Here is a 13,044-nt window from a genome sequence, read left to right on the forward strand (position 1 = left end):
CTCCAGTATGAAGCCCCTGAGCCTGGCTTTAAAGCCTACTTTGAAGGCCTAGCTCCAGTATGAAGCCCCTGAGCCTGGCTTTAAAGCCTACTTTGAAAGCCTAGCTCTACTCCGAAGCCCCTGAGCCTGGCTTTAAAGCCTACTTTGAAAGCCTAGCTCCAGTATGAAGCCCCTGAGCCTGACTTTAAAGCCTACTTTAAAAGCCTACCTTCAGTATGAAACCCCTAAGCCTGGCTTAAAGCCTACTTTGAAAGCCTAGCTCTACTCCGAAGCCCCTGAGCCTGGCTTTAAAGCCTACTTTGAAAGCCTAGCTCCAGTATGAAGCCCCTGAGCCTGGCTTTAAAGCCTACTTTGAAAGCCTAGCTCTACTCCGAAGCCCCTGAGCCTGGCTTTAAAGCCTACTTTGAAAGCCTAGCTCCAGTATGAAGCCCCTGAGCCTGACTTTAAAGCCTACTTTAAAAGCCTACCTTCAGTATGAAACCCCTAAGCCTGGCTTAAAGCCTACTTTGAAAGCCTAGCTCTACTCCGAAGCCCCTGAGCCTGGCTTTAAAGCCTACTTTGAAAGCCTAGCTCCAGTATGAAGCCCCTGAGCCTGGCTTTAAAGCCTACTTTGAAAGCCTAGCTCTACTCCGAAGCCCCTGAGCCTGGCTTTAAAGCCTACTTTGAAAGCCTAGCTCTACCCCGAAGCCCCTGAGCCTGGCTTTAAAGCCTACTTTGAAAGCCTTGCTCTACTCCGAAGCCTCTGAGCCTGGCTTTAAAGCCTACTTTGAAAGCCTTGCTCTACTCCGAAGCCCCTGAGCCTGGGTTTAAAGCCTACTTTGAAAGCCTAGCTCCAGTATGAAGCCCCTGAGCCTGGCTTTAAAGCCTACTTTGAAAGCCTAGCTCCAGTATGAAACCCTACTCTGAAGCCCCTGAGCCTGGCTTTAAAGCCTACTTTGGAAGCCTAGCTCCAGTATGAAGCCCCTGAGCCTGGCTTTAAAGCCTACTTTGAAAGCCTAGCTCTACCCCGAAGCCCCTGAGCCTGACTTTAAAGCCTACTTTGAAAGCCTCGCTCCAGTATGAAGCCCCTGAGCCTGGCTTTAAAGCCTACTTTGAAAGCCTACCTCCAGTATGAAGCCCCTGAGCCTGGTTTTAAAGCCTACTTTGAAAGCCTAGCTCCAGTATGAAACCCTACTCTGAAGCCCCTGAGCCTGGCTTTAAAGCCTACTTTGGAAGCCTAGCTCCAGTATGAAGCCCCTGAGCCTGGCTTTAAAGCCTACTTTGAAAGCCTAGCTCTACCCCAAAGCCCCTGAGCCTGGCTTTAAAGCCTACTTTGAAAGCCTAGCTCCAGTATGAAGCCCCTGAGCCTGGCTTTAAAGCCTACTTTGAAAGCCTAGCTCTACTCCGAAGCCCCTGAGCCTGGCTTTAAAGCCTACTTTGAAAGCCTAGCTCCAGTATGAAGCCCCTGAGCCTGGCTTTAAAGCCTACTTTGATAGCCTAGCTCAAGTATGAAGCCCCTGAGCCTGGCTTTAAAGCCTACTTTGAAAGCCTAGCTCTACCCCGAAGCCCCTGAGCCTGGCTTTAAAGTCTACTTTGGAAGCCTAGCTCCAGTATGAAGCCCCTGAGCCTGGCTTTAAAGCCTACTTTGAAAGCCTAGCTCTACTCCTAAGCCCCTGAGCCTGGCTTTAAAGCCAACTTTGAAAGCCTAGCTCCAGTATGAAGCCCCAGAGCCTGGCTTTAAAGCCTACTTTGAAAGCCTAGCTCCAGTATGAAGCCCCTGAGCCTGGCTTTAAAGCCTACTTTGAAAGCCTAGCTCCAGTATGAAGCCCCTGAGCCTGGCTTTAAAGCCTACTTTGAAAGCCTAGCTCTACTCCGAAGCCCCTGAGCCTGGCTTTAAAGCCTACTTTGAAAGCCTAGCTCCAGTATGAAGCCCCTGAGCCTGGCTTTAAAGCCTACTTTGAAAGCCTAGCTCAAGTATGAAGCCCCTGAGCCTGGCTTTAAAGCCTACTTTGAAAGCCTAGCTCTACTCCGAAGCCCCTGAGCCTGGCTTTAAAGCCTACTTTGAAAGCCTAGCTCTAGTATGAAGCCCCTGAGCCTGACTTTAAAGCCTACTTTGAAAGCCTAGCTTCAGTATGAAACCCCTGAGCTTGGCTTAAAGCCTACTTTGAAAGCCTAGCTCCAGTATGAAGCCCCTGAGCCTGACTTTAAAGCCTACTTTGAAAGCCTAGCTCCAGTATGAAGCCCCTGAGCCTGGCTTTAAAGCCTACTTTGAAAGCCTAGCTCTACTCCGAAGCCCCTGAGCCTGGCTTTAAAGCCTACTTTGAAAGCCTAGCTCCAGTATGAAGCCCCTGAGCCTGGCTTTAAAGCCTACTTTGAAAGCCTAGCTCCAGTATGAAACCCTACTCTGAAGCCCCTGAGCCAGGCTTTAAAGCCTTCTTTGGAAGCCTAGCTCCAGTATGAAGCCCCTGAGCCTGGCTTTAAAGCCTACTTTGAAAGCCTAGCTCTACTCCGAAGCCCCTGAGCCTGGCTTTAAAGCCTACTTTGAAAGCCTAGCTACAGTATGAAGCCCCTGAGCCTGGCTTCAAAGCCTACTTTGAAAGCCTAGCTCTACTCCGAAGCCCCTGAGCCTGGCTTTAAAGCCTACTTTGAAAGCCTAGCTCTACTCCGAAGCCCCTGAGCCTGGCTTTAAAGCCTTCTTTGGAAGCCTAGCTCCAGTATGAAGCCCCTGAGCCTGGCTTTAAAGCCTACTTTGAAAGCCTAGCTCTACTCCGAAGCCCCTGAGCCTGGCTTTAAAGCCTACTTTGAAAGCTTAGCTCCAGTATAAAGCCCCTTAGCCTGGCTTTAAAGCCTACTTTGAAAGCCTAGCTCCAGTATGAAGCCCCTGAGCCTGGCTTTAAAGCCTACTTTGAAAGCCTAGCTCTACTCCGAAGCCCCTGAGCCTGGCTTTAAAGCCTACTTTGAAAGCCTAGCTCCAGTATGAAGCCCCTGAGCCTGGCTTTAAAGCCTACTTTGAAAGCCTAGCTCCAGTATGAAGCCCCTGAGCCTGGCTTTAAAGCCTACTTTGAAAGCCTAGCTCCAGTATGAAGCCCCTGAGCCTGGCTTTAAAGCCTACTTTGAAAGCCTAGCTCTACTCCAAAGTCCCTGAGCCTGGCTTTAAAGCCAACTTTGAAAGCCTAGCTCCAGTATGAAGCCCCTGAGCCTGGCTTTAAAGCCTACTTTGAAAGCCTAGCTCCAGTATGAAGCCCCTGAGCCTGGCTTTAAAGCCTACTTTGAAAGCCTAGCTACAGTATGAAGCCCCTGAGCCTGGCTTCAAAGCCTACTTTGAAAGCCTAGCTCTACTCCGAAGCCCTTGAGCCTGGCTTTAAAGCCTACTTTGAAAGCCTAGCTCCAGTATGAAGCCCCTGAGCCTGCTCTAAAGCCTACTTTGAAAGCCTAGCTCCAGTATGAAACCCTACTCTGAAGCCCCTGAGCCTGGCTTTAAAGCCTACTTCGGAAGCCTAGCTCCAGTATGAAGCCCCTGAGCCTGGCTTTAAAGCCTACTTTGAAAGCCTAGCTCTACTCCGAAGCCCCTGAGACTGGCTTTAAAGCCTACTTTGAAAGCCTAGCTCTACTCCGAAGCCCCTTAGCCTGGCTTTAAAGCCTACTTTGAAAGCCTAGCTCCAGTATGAAGCCCCTGAGCCTGGCTTTAAAGCCTACTTTGAAAGCCTAGCTCCAGTATGAAACCCTACTCTGAAGCCCCTGAGCCTGGCTTTAAAGCCTTATTTGAAAGCCTAGCTCTACCCCGAAGCCCCTGAGCCTGGCTTTAAAGCCTACTTTGAAAGCCTCGCTCCAGTATGAAGCCCCTGAGCCTGGCTTTAAAGCCTACTTTGAAAGCCTAGCTCCAGTATGAATCCCCTGAGCCTGGCTTTAAAGCCTACTTTGAAAGCCTAGCTCTACTCCGAAGTCCCTGAGCCTGGCTTTAAAGCCTACTTTGAAAGCCTAGCTCCAGTATCAAGCCCCTGAGCCTGGCTTTAAAGCCTACTTTGAAAGCCTAGCTCCATTATCAAGCCCCTGAGCCTGGCTTTAAAGCCTACTTTGAAAGCCTAGCTCTACTCTGAAGCCCCTGAGCCTGTCTTTAAAGCCTACTTAAAAAGCCTAGCTCCAGTATGAAGCCCCTGAGCCTGGCTTTAAAGCCTACTTTGAAAGCCTAGCTCTACTCCGAAGCCCCTGAACCTGGCTTTAAAGCCTACTTTGAAAGCCTAGCTCCAGTATGAAGCCCCTGAGCCTGGCTTTAAATCCTACTTTGAAAGCCTAGCTCCAGTATGAAGCCCCTGAGCCTGGCTTTAAAGCCTACTTTGAAAGCCTAGCTCCAGTATGAAACCCTACTCTGAAGCCCCTGAGCCTGGCTTTAAAGCCTACTTTGGAAGCCTAGCTCCAGTATGAAGCCCCTGAGCCCTGCTTTAAAGCCTACTTTGAAAGCCTAGCTCCAGTATGAAGCCCCTGAGCCTGGCTTTAAAGCCTACTTTGAAAGCCTAGCTCCAGTATGAAGCCCCTGAGCCTGGCTTTAAAGCCTACTTTGAAAGCCTAGCTCTACTCCGAAGCCCCTGAGCCTGGCTTTAAAGCCTACTTTGAAAGCCTAGCTCCAGTATGAAGCCCCTGAGCCTGGCTTTAAAGCCTACTTTGAAAGCCTAGCTCAAGTATGAAGCCCCTGAGCCTGGCTTTAAAGCCTACTTTGAAAGCCTAGCTCTACTCCGAAGCCCCTGAGCCTGGCTTTAAAGCCTACTTTGAAAGCCTAGCTCCAGTATGAAACCCTACTCTGAAGCCCCTGAGCCTGGCTTTAAAGCCTTCTTTGGAAGCCTAGCTCCAATATGAAGCCCCTGAGCCTGGCTTTAAAGCCTACTTTGACAGCCTAGCTCCAGTATGAAGCCCCTGAGCCTGGCTTTAAAGGCTACTTTGAAAGCCTAGCTCCAGTATGAAGCCCCTGAGCCTGGCTTTAAAGCCTACTTTGAAAGCCTAGCTATACCCCGAAGCCCCTGAGCCTGGCTTTAAAGCCTACTTTGAAAGCCTTGCTCTACTCCGAAGCCCCTGAGCCTGGCTTTAAAGCCTATTTTGAAAGCTTGGCTCCAGTATGAAGCCCCTGAGCCTGGCTTTAAAGCCTACTTTGAAAGCCTAGCTCTACTCCGAAGCCCCTGAGCCTGGCTTTAAAGCCTACTTTGAAAGCCTAGCTCCAGTATGAAACCCTACTCTGAAGCCCCTGAGCCTGGTTTTAAAGCCTACTTTGAAAGCCTAGCTCCAGTATGAAACCCTACTCTGAAGCCCCTGAGCCTGGCTTTAAAGCCTACTTTGAAAGCCTAGCTCCAGTATGAAGCCCCTGAGCCTGGCTTTAAAGCCTACTTTGAAAGCCTAGCTCTACTCCGAAGCCCCTGAGCCTGGCTTTAAAGCCTACTTTGAAAGCCTAGCTCCAGTATGAAGCCCCAGAGCCTGGCTTTAAAGCCTACTTTGAAAGCCTAGCTCCAGTATGAAGCCCCTGAGCCTGGCTTTAAAGCCTACTTTGAAAGCCTAGCTCCAGTATGAAGCCCCTGATTCTGGCTTTAAAGCCTACTTTGAAAGCCTAGCTCCAGTATGAAACCCTACTCTGAAGCCCCTGAGCCTGGCTTTAAAGCCTACTTTGGAAGCCTAGCTCCAGTATGAAGCCCCTGAGCCTGGCTTTAAAGCCTACTTTGAAAGCCTAGCTCTACCCCGAAGCCCCTGAGCCTGACTTTAAAGCCTACTTTGAAAGCCTCGCTCCAGTATGAAGCCCCTGAGCCTGGCTTTAAAGCCTACTTTGAAAGCCTACCTCCAGTATGAAGCCCCTGAGCCTGGTTTTAAAGCCTACTTGGAAAGCCTAGCTCCAGTATGAAACCCTACTCTGAAGCCCCTGAGCCTGGCTTTAAAGCCTACTTTGAAAGCCTAGCTCTACCCCGAAGCCCCTGAGCCTGGCTTTAAAGCCTACTTTGAAAGCCTCGCTCCAGTATGAAGCCCCTGAGCCTGGCTTTAAAGCCTACTTTGAAAGCCTAGCTCCAGTATGAAGCCCCTGAGCCTGGCTTTAAAGCCTACTTTGAAAGCCTAGCTCTACTCCGAAGTCCCTGAGCCTGGCTTTAAAGCCTACTTTGAAAGCCTAGCTCCAGTATGAATTCCCTGAGCCTGGCTTTAAAGCCTACTTTGAAAGCCTAGCTCCAGTATCAAGCCCCTGAGCCTGGCTATAAAGCCTACTTTGAAAGCCTAGCTCTACTCCGAAGCCCCTGAGCCTGGCTTTAAAGCCTACTTTGAAAGCCTAGCTCCAGTATGAAGCCCCTGAGCCTGGCTTTAAAGCCTACTTTGAAAGCCTAGCTCTACTCCGAAGCCCCTGAGCCTGGCTTTAAAGCCTACTTTGAAAGCCTAGCTCCAGTATGAAGCCCCTGAGCCTGGCTTTAAAGCCTACTTTGAAAGCTTAGCTCTACTCCGAAGCCCCTGAGCCTGGCTTTAAAGCCTACTTCTAAAGCCTCGCTCCAGTATGAAGCCCCTGAGCCTGGCTTTAAAGCCTTCTTTGGAAGCCTAGCTCCAGTATGAAGCCCCTGAGCCTAGCTTTAAAGTCTACTTTGAAAGCCTAGCTCTACTCCGAAGCCCCTGAGCCTGGCTTTAAAGCCTACTTTGAAAGCCTAGCTACAGTATAAAAACCCTGAGCCTGGTTTCAAAGCCTACTTTGAAAGCCTAGCTCTACCCCGAAGCCCCTGAGCCTGGCTTTAAAGCCTACTTTGAAAGCCTAGCTCTACTCCGAAGCCCCTGAGCCTGGCTTTAAAGCCTATTTTGAAAGCCTAGCTCCAGTATGAAGCCCCTGAGCCTGACTTTAAAGCCTACTTTGAAAGCCTAGCTCCAGTATGAAGCCCCTGAGCCTGGCTTCAAAGCCTACTTTGAAAGCCTAGCTCTACTCCGAAGCCCCTGAGCCTGGCTTTAAAGCCTACTTTGAAAGCCTAGCTCTACCCCGAAGCCCCTGAGCCTGGCTTTAAAGCCTACTTTGAAAGCCTAGCTCTACTCCGAAGCCCCTGAGCCTGGCTTTAAAGCCTACTTTGAAAGCCTAGCTCCAGTATGAAGCCCCTGAGCCTGGCTTTAAGGCCTACTTTGAAAGCCTAGCTCCAGTATGAAGCCCCTGAGCCTGGCTTTAAAGCCTACTTTGAAAGCGTAGCTCCAGTATGAAACCCTACTCTGAAGCCTCTGAGCCTGGCTTTAAAGCCTACTTTGGAAGCCTAGCTCCAGTATGAAGCCCCTGAGCCTGGCTTTAAAGCCTACTTTGAAAGCCTAGCTCTACTCCGAAGCCCCTGAGCCTGGCTTTAAAGCCTACTTTGAAAGCCTAGCTCCAGTATGAAGCCCCTGAGCCTGGCTTTAAAGCCTACTTTGAAAGCCTAGCTCTACTCCGAAGCCCCTGAGCCTGGCTTTAAAGCTTACTTTGGAAGCCTAGCTCCAGTATGAAACCCTACTCTGAAGCCCCTGAGCCTGGCTTTAAAGCCTACTTTGAAGCCTAGCTCCAGTATGAAGCCCCTGAGCCTGGCTTTAAAGCCTACTTTGAAAGCCTAGCTCTACCCCGAAGCCCCTGAGCCTGGCTTTAAAGCCTACTTTGAAAGCCTAGCTACAGTATGAAGCCCCTGAGCCTGGCTTCAAAGCCTACTTTGAAAGCCTAGCTCTACCCCGAAGCCCCTGAGCCTGGCTTTAAAGCCTACTTTGAAAGCCTAGCTCTACTCCGAAGCCCCTGAGCCTGCTTTAAAGCCTACTTTGAAAGCCTAGCTCCAGTATGAAGCCCCTGAGCCTGGCTTTAAAGCCTACTTTGAAAGCTTAGCTCCAGTATGAAGCCCCTGAGCCTGGCTTTAAAGCCTACTTTGAAAGCCTAGCTCCAGTATGAAACCCTACTCTGAAGCCCCTGAGCCTGGCTTTAAATTCTACTTTGGAAGCCTAGCTCCAGTATGAAGCCCCTGAGCCTGGCTTTAAAGCCTACTTTGAAAGCCTAGCTCTACCCCGAAGCCCCTGAGCCTGGCTTTAAAGCCTACTTTGAAAGCCCAGCTCCAGTATGAAGCCCCTGAGCCTGGCTTTAAAGCCTACTTTGAAAGCCTAGCTCCAGTATGAAGCCCCTGAACCTGGCTTTAAAGCCTACTTTGAAAGCCTAGCTCTACTCCGAAGCCCCTGAGCCTGGCTTTAAAGCCTACTTTGAAAGCCTAGCTCCAGTATGAAACCCTACTCTGAAGCCCCTGAGCCTGGCTTTAAAGCCTACTTTGAAAGCCTAGCTCCAGTATGAAGCCCCTGAGCCTGGCTTTAAAGCCTACTTTGAAAGCCTAGCTCCAGTATGAAGCCCCTGAGCCTGGCTTTAAAGCCTACTTTGAAAGCCTAGCTCTATTCCGAAGTCCCTGAGCGTGGCTTTAAAGCCTACTTTGAAATTGTAGCTCCAGTATGAAGCCCCTGAGCCTGGCTTTAAAGCCTACTTTGAAAGCCTAGCTCCAGTATGAAGCCCCTGAGCCTGGCTTTAAAGCCTACTTTGAAAGCCTAGCTCCAGTATGAAGCCCCTGAGCCTGGCTTTAAATCCTACTTTAAAGCCTAGCTCCAGGATGAAGCCCCTGAGCCTGGCTTTAAAGCCTACTTTGAAAGCCTAGCTCCAGTATGAAACCCTACTCTGAAGCCCCTGAGCCTGGCTTTAAAGCCTACTTTGGAAGCTTAGCTCCAGTATGAAGCCCCTGAGCCTGGCTTTAAAGCCTACTTTGAAAGCCTAGCTCTACCCCGAAGCCCCTGAGCCTGGCTTTAAAGCCTATCTCCAGTATGAAGCCCCTGAGCCTGGCTTTAAAGCCTACTTTGAAAGCCTAGCTCCAGTATGAAGCCCCTGAGCCTGGCTTTAAAGCCTACTTTGAAAGCCTAGCTCCAGTATGAAGCCCCTGAGCCTGGCTTTAAAACCTACTTTGAAAGCCTAGCTCCAGTATGAAGCCCCTGAGCCTGGCTTTAAAGCCTACTTTGAAAGCCTAGCTCCAGTATGAAACCCTACTCTGAAGACCCTGAGCCTGGCTTTAAAGCCTACTTTGGAAGCCTAGCTCCAGTATGAAGCCCCTGAGCCTGGCTTTAAAGCCTACTTTAAAAGCCTAGCTCTAATCGGAAGCCCCTGAAACTGGCTTTAAAGCCTACTTTGAAAGCCTAGCTCCAGTATGAAGCCCCTGAGCCTGGCTTTAAAGCCTACTTTGAAAGCCTAGCTCCAGTATGAAGCCCCTGAGCCTGGCTTTAAAGCCTACTTTAAAAGCCTAGCTCCAGTATGAAGCCCCTGAGCCTGGCTTTAAAGCCTACTTTGAAAGCCTAGCTCCAGTATGAAACCCTACTCTGAAGCCCCTGAGCCTGGCTTTAAAGCCTACTTTGGAAGCCTAGCTCCAGTATGAAGCCCCTGAGCCTGGCTTTAAAGCCTACTTTGAAAGCCTAGCTCTACCCCGAAGCCCCTGAGCCTGGCTTTAAAGCCTACTTTGAAAGCCTAACTCCAGTATGAAGCCCCTGAGCCTTGCTTTAAAGCCTACTTTGAAAGCCTAGCTCCAGTATGAAGCCTCTGAGCCTGGTTTTAAAGCCTACTTTGAAAGCCTAGCTCAAGTATGAAACCCTACTCTGAAGCCCCTGAGCCTGGCTTTAAAGCCTACTTCGGAAGCCTAGCTCCAGTATGAAGCCCCTGAGCCTGGCTTTAAAGCCTACTTTGAAAGCCTAGCTCTACCCCGAAGCCCCTGAGCCTGGCTTTAAAGCCTACTTTGAAAGCCTAGCTCTACTCCGAAGCCCCTGAGCCTGGCTTTAAAGCCGACTTTGAAAGCCTAGCTGCAGTATGAAGCCCCTGAGCCTGGCTTTAAGGCCTACTTTGAAAGCCTAGCTCCAGTATGAAGCCCCTGAGCCTGGCTTTAAAGCCTACTTTGAAAGCCTAGCTCCAGTATGAAACCCTACTCTGAAGCCCCTGAGCCTGGCTTTAAAGCCTACTTTGAAAGCCTAGCTCCAGTATGAAGCCCCTGAGCCTGGCTTTAAAGCCTACTTTGAAAGCCTAGCTCCAGTATGAAACCCTACTCTGAAGCCCCTGAGCCTGGCTTTAAAGCCTACTTTGAAAGCCTAGCTCCAGTATGAAACCCTACTCTGAAGCCCCTGAGCCTGGCTTTAAAGCCTACTTTGGAAGCCTAGCTCCAGTATGAAGCCCCTGAGCCTGGCTTTAAAGCCTACTTTGAAAGCCTAGCTCTACCCCGAAGCCCCTGAGCCTGACTTTAAAGCCTACTTTGAAAGCCTCGCTCCAGTATGAAGCCCCTGAACCTGGCTTTAAAGCTTACTTTGAAAGCCTAGCTCTACTCCGAAGCCCCTGAGCCTGGCTTTAAAGCCTACTTTGAAAGCCTAGCTCCAGTATGAAGCCCCTGAGCCTGACTTTAAAGCCTACTTTGAAAGCCTAGCTCCAGTATGAAGCCCCTGAGCCTGGCTTTAAAGCCTTCTTTGAAAGCCTAGCTCTACTCCGAAGCCCCTGAGCCTGGCTTTAAAGCCTACTTTGAAAGCCTAGCTCCAGTATGAAGCCCCTGAGCCTGGCTTTAAAGCCTACTTTGGAAGCCTAGCTCCGGTATGAAGCCCCTGAGCCTGGCTTTAAAGCCTACTTTGAAAGCCTAGCTCCAGTATGAAGCCCCTGAGCCTGGCTTTAAAGCCTACTTTGAAAGCCTAGCTCCAGTATGAAGCCCCTGAGCCTGGCTTTAAAGCCTACTTTGAAAGCCTAGCTCCAGTATGAAGCCCCTGAGCCTGGCTTTAAAGCCTACTTTGGAAGCCTAGCTCTACTCCGAAGCCCCTGAGCCTGGCTTTAAAGCCTACTTTGAAAGCCTAGCTCCAGTATGAAGCCCCTGAGCCTGGCTTTAAAGCCTACTTTGAAAGCCTAGCTCCAGTAAGAAGCCCCTGAGCCTGGCTTTAAAGACTTCTTTGAAAGCCTAGCTCCAGTATGAAGCCCCTGAGCCTGGCTTTAAAGACTTCTTTGAAAGCCTAGCTCCAGTATGAAGCCCCTGAGCCTGGCTTTAAAGCCTACTTTGGAAGCCTAGCTCCAGTATGAAGCCCCTGAGCCTGGCTATAAAGCCTACTTTGAAAGCCTAGCTCTACTCCGAAGCCCCTGAGCCTGGCTTTAAAGCCTACTTTGAAAGCCTAGCTCCAGTATGAAGCCCCTGAGCCTGGCTTTAAAGCCTACTTTGGAAGCCTAGCTCTACTCCGAAGCCCCTGAGCCTGGCTTTAAAGCCTACTTTGAAAGCCTAGCTCCAGTATGAAGCCCCTGAGCCTGGCTTTAAAGCCTACTTTGAAAGCCTAGCTCTACCCCGAAGCCCCTGAGCCTGACTTTAAAGCCTACTTTGAAAGCCTCGCTCCAGTATGAAACCCTACTCTGAAGCCCCTGAGCCTGGCTTTAAAGCCTACTTTGGAAGCCTTGCTCCAGTATGAAGCCCCTGAGCCTGGCTTTAAAGCCTACTTTGAAAGCCTAGCTCTACCCCGAAGCCCCTGAGCCTGGCTTTAAAGCCTACTTTGAAAGCCTAGCTCCAGTATGAAGCCCCTGAGCCTGGCTTTAAAGCCTACTTTGAAAGCCTAGCTCTACTCCGAAGCCCCTGAGCCTGGCTTTAAAGCCTACTTTGAAAGCCTAGCTCCAGTATGAAGCCCCTGAACCTGGCTTTAAAGCCTACTTTGAAAGCCTAGCTCCAGTATGAAGCCCCTGAGCCTGGCTTTAAAGCCTACTTTGAAAGTCTAGGTCCAGTATGAAACCCTACTCTGAAAACCCCTGAACCTGGCTTTAAAGTCTACTTTGGAAGCCTAGCTCCAGTATGAAGCCCCTGAGCCTGGCTTTGAAGCCTACTTTGAAAGCCTAGCTCTACTCCGAAGCCCCTGAGCCTGGCTTTAAAGCCAACTTTGAAAGCCTAGCTCCAGTATGAAGCCCCAGAGCCTGGCTTTAAAGCCTACTTTGAAAGCCTAGCTCCAGTATGAAGCCCCTGAGCCTGGCTTTAAAGCCTACTTTGAAAGCCTAGCTCCAGTATGAAGCCCCTGAGCCTGGCTTTAAAGCCTACTTTGAAAGCCTAGCTCTACTCCGAAGCCCCTGAGCCTGGCTTTAAAGCCTACTTTGAAAGCCTAGCTCCAGTATGAAGCCCCTGACCCTGGCTTTAAAGCCTACTTTGAAAGCCTAGCTCTACCCCGAAGCCCCTGAGCCTGGCTTTAAAGCCTACTTTGGAAGCCTAGCTCCAGTATGAAGCCCCTGAGCCTGGCTTTAAAGCCTACTTTGAAAGCCTAGCTCTACTCCGAAGCCCCTGAGCCTGGCTTAAAAGCCTACTTTGAAAGCCTAGCTCCAGTATGAAGCCCCTGAGCCTGGCTTTAAAGCCTACTTTGAAAGCCTAGCTCCAGTATGAAGCCCCTGAGCCTGACTTTAAAGCCTACTTTGAAAAAATACCTTCAGTATGAAACCCCTGAGCCTGGCTTAAAGCCTATTTTGAAAGCCTAGCTCCAGTATGAAGCCCCTGAGCCTGACTTTAAAGCCTACTTTGAAAGCCTAGCTCCAGTATGAAGCCCCTGAGCCTGGCTTTAAAGCCTACTTTGAAAGCCTAGCTCTACTCCGAAGCCCCTGAGCCTGGCTTTAAAGCCTACTTTGAAAGCCTAGCTCCAGTATGAAGCCCCTGAGCCTGGCTTTAAAGCCTACTTTGAAAGCTTAGCTCTACTCCGAAGCCCCTGAGCCTGGCTTTAAAGCCTACTTCTAAAGCCTCGCTCCAGTATGAAGCCCCTGAGCCTGGCTTTAAAGCCTTCTTTGGAAGCCTAGCTCCAGTATGAAGCCCCTGAGCCTAGCTTTAAAGTCTACTTTGAAACCCATTTCTACTCCGAAGCCCCTGAGCCTGGCTTTAAAGCCTACTTTGAAAGCCTAGCTACAGTATAAAAACCCTGAGCCTGGTTTCAAAGCCTACTTTGAAAGCCTAGCTCTACCCCGAAGCCCCTGAGCCTGGCTTTAAAGCCTACTTTGAAAGCCTAGCTCTACTCCGAAGCCCCTGAGCCTGGCTTTAAAGCCTATTTTGAAAGCCTAGCTCCAGTATGAAG

Source organism: Syngnathus floridae, chromosome 14, assembly GCF_059516105.1.
Source record: "Syngnathus floridae isolate MCC-2025c chromosome 14, RoL_Sflo_1.0, whole genome shotgun sequence".
Classification (NCBI taxonomy): domain Eukaryota; kingdom Metazoa; phylum Chordata; class Actinopteri; order Syngnathiformes; family Syngnathidae; genus Syngnathus; species Syngnathus floridae.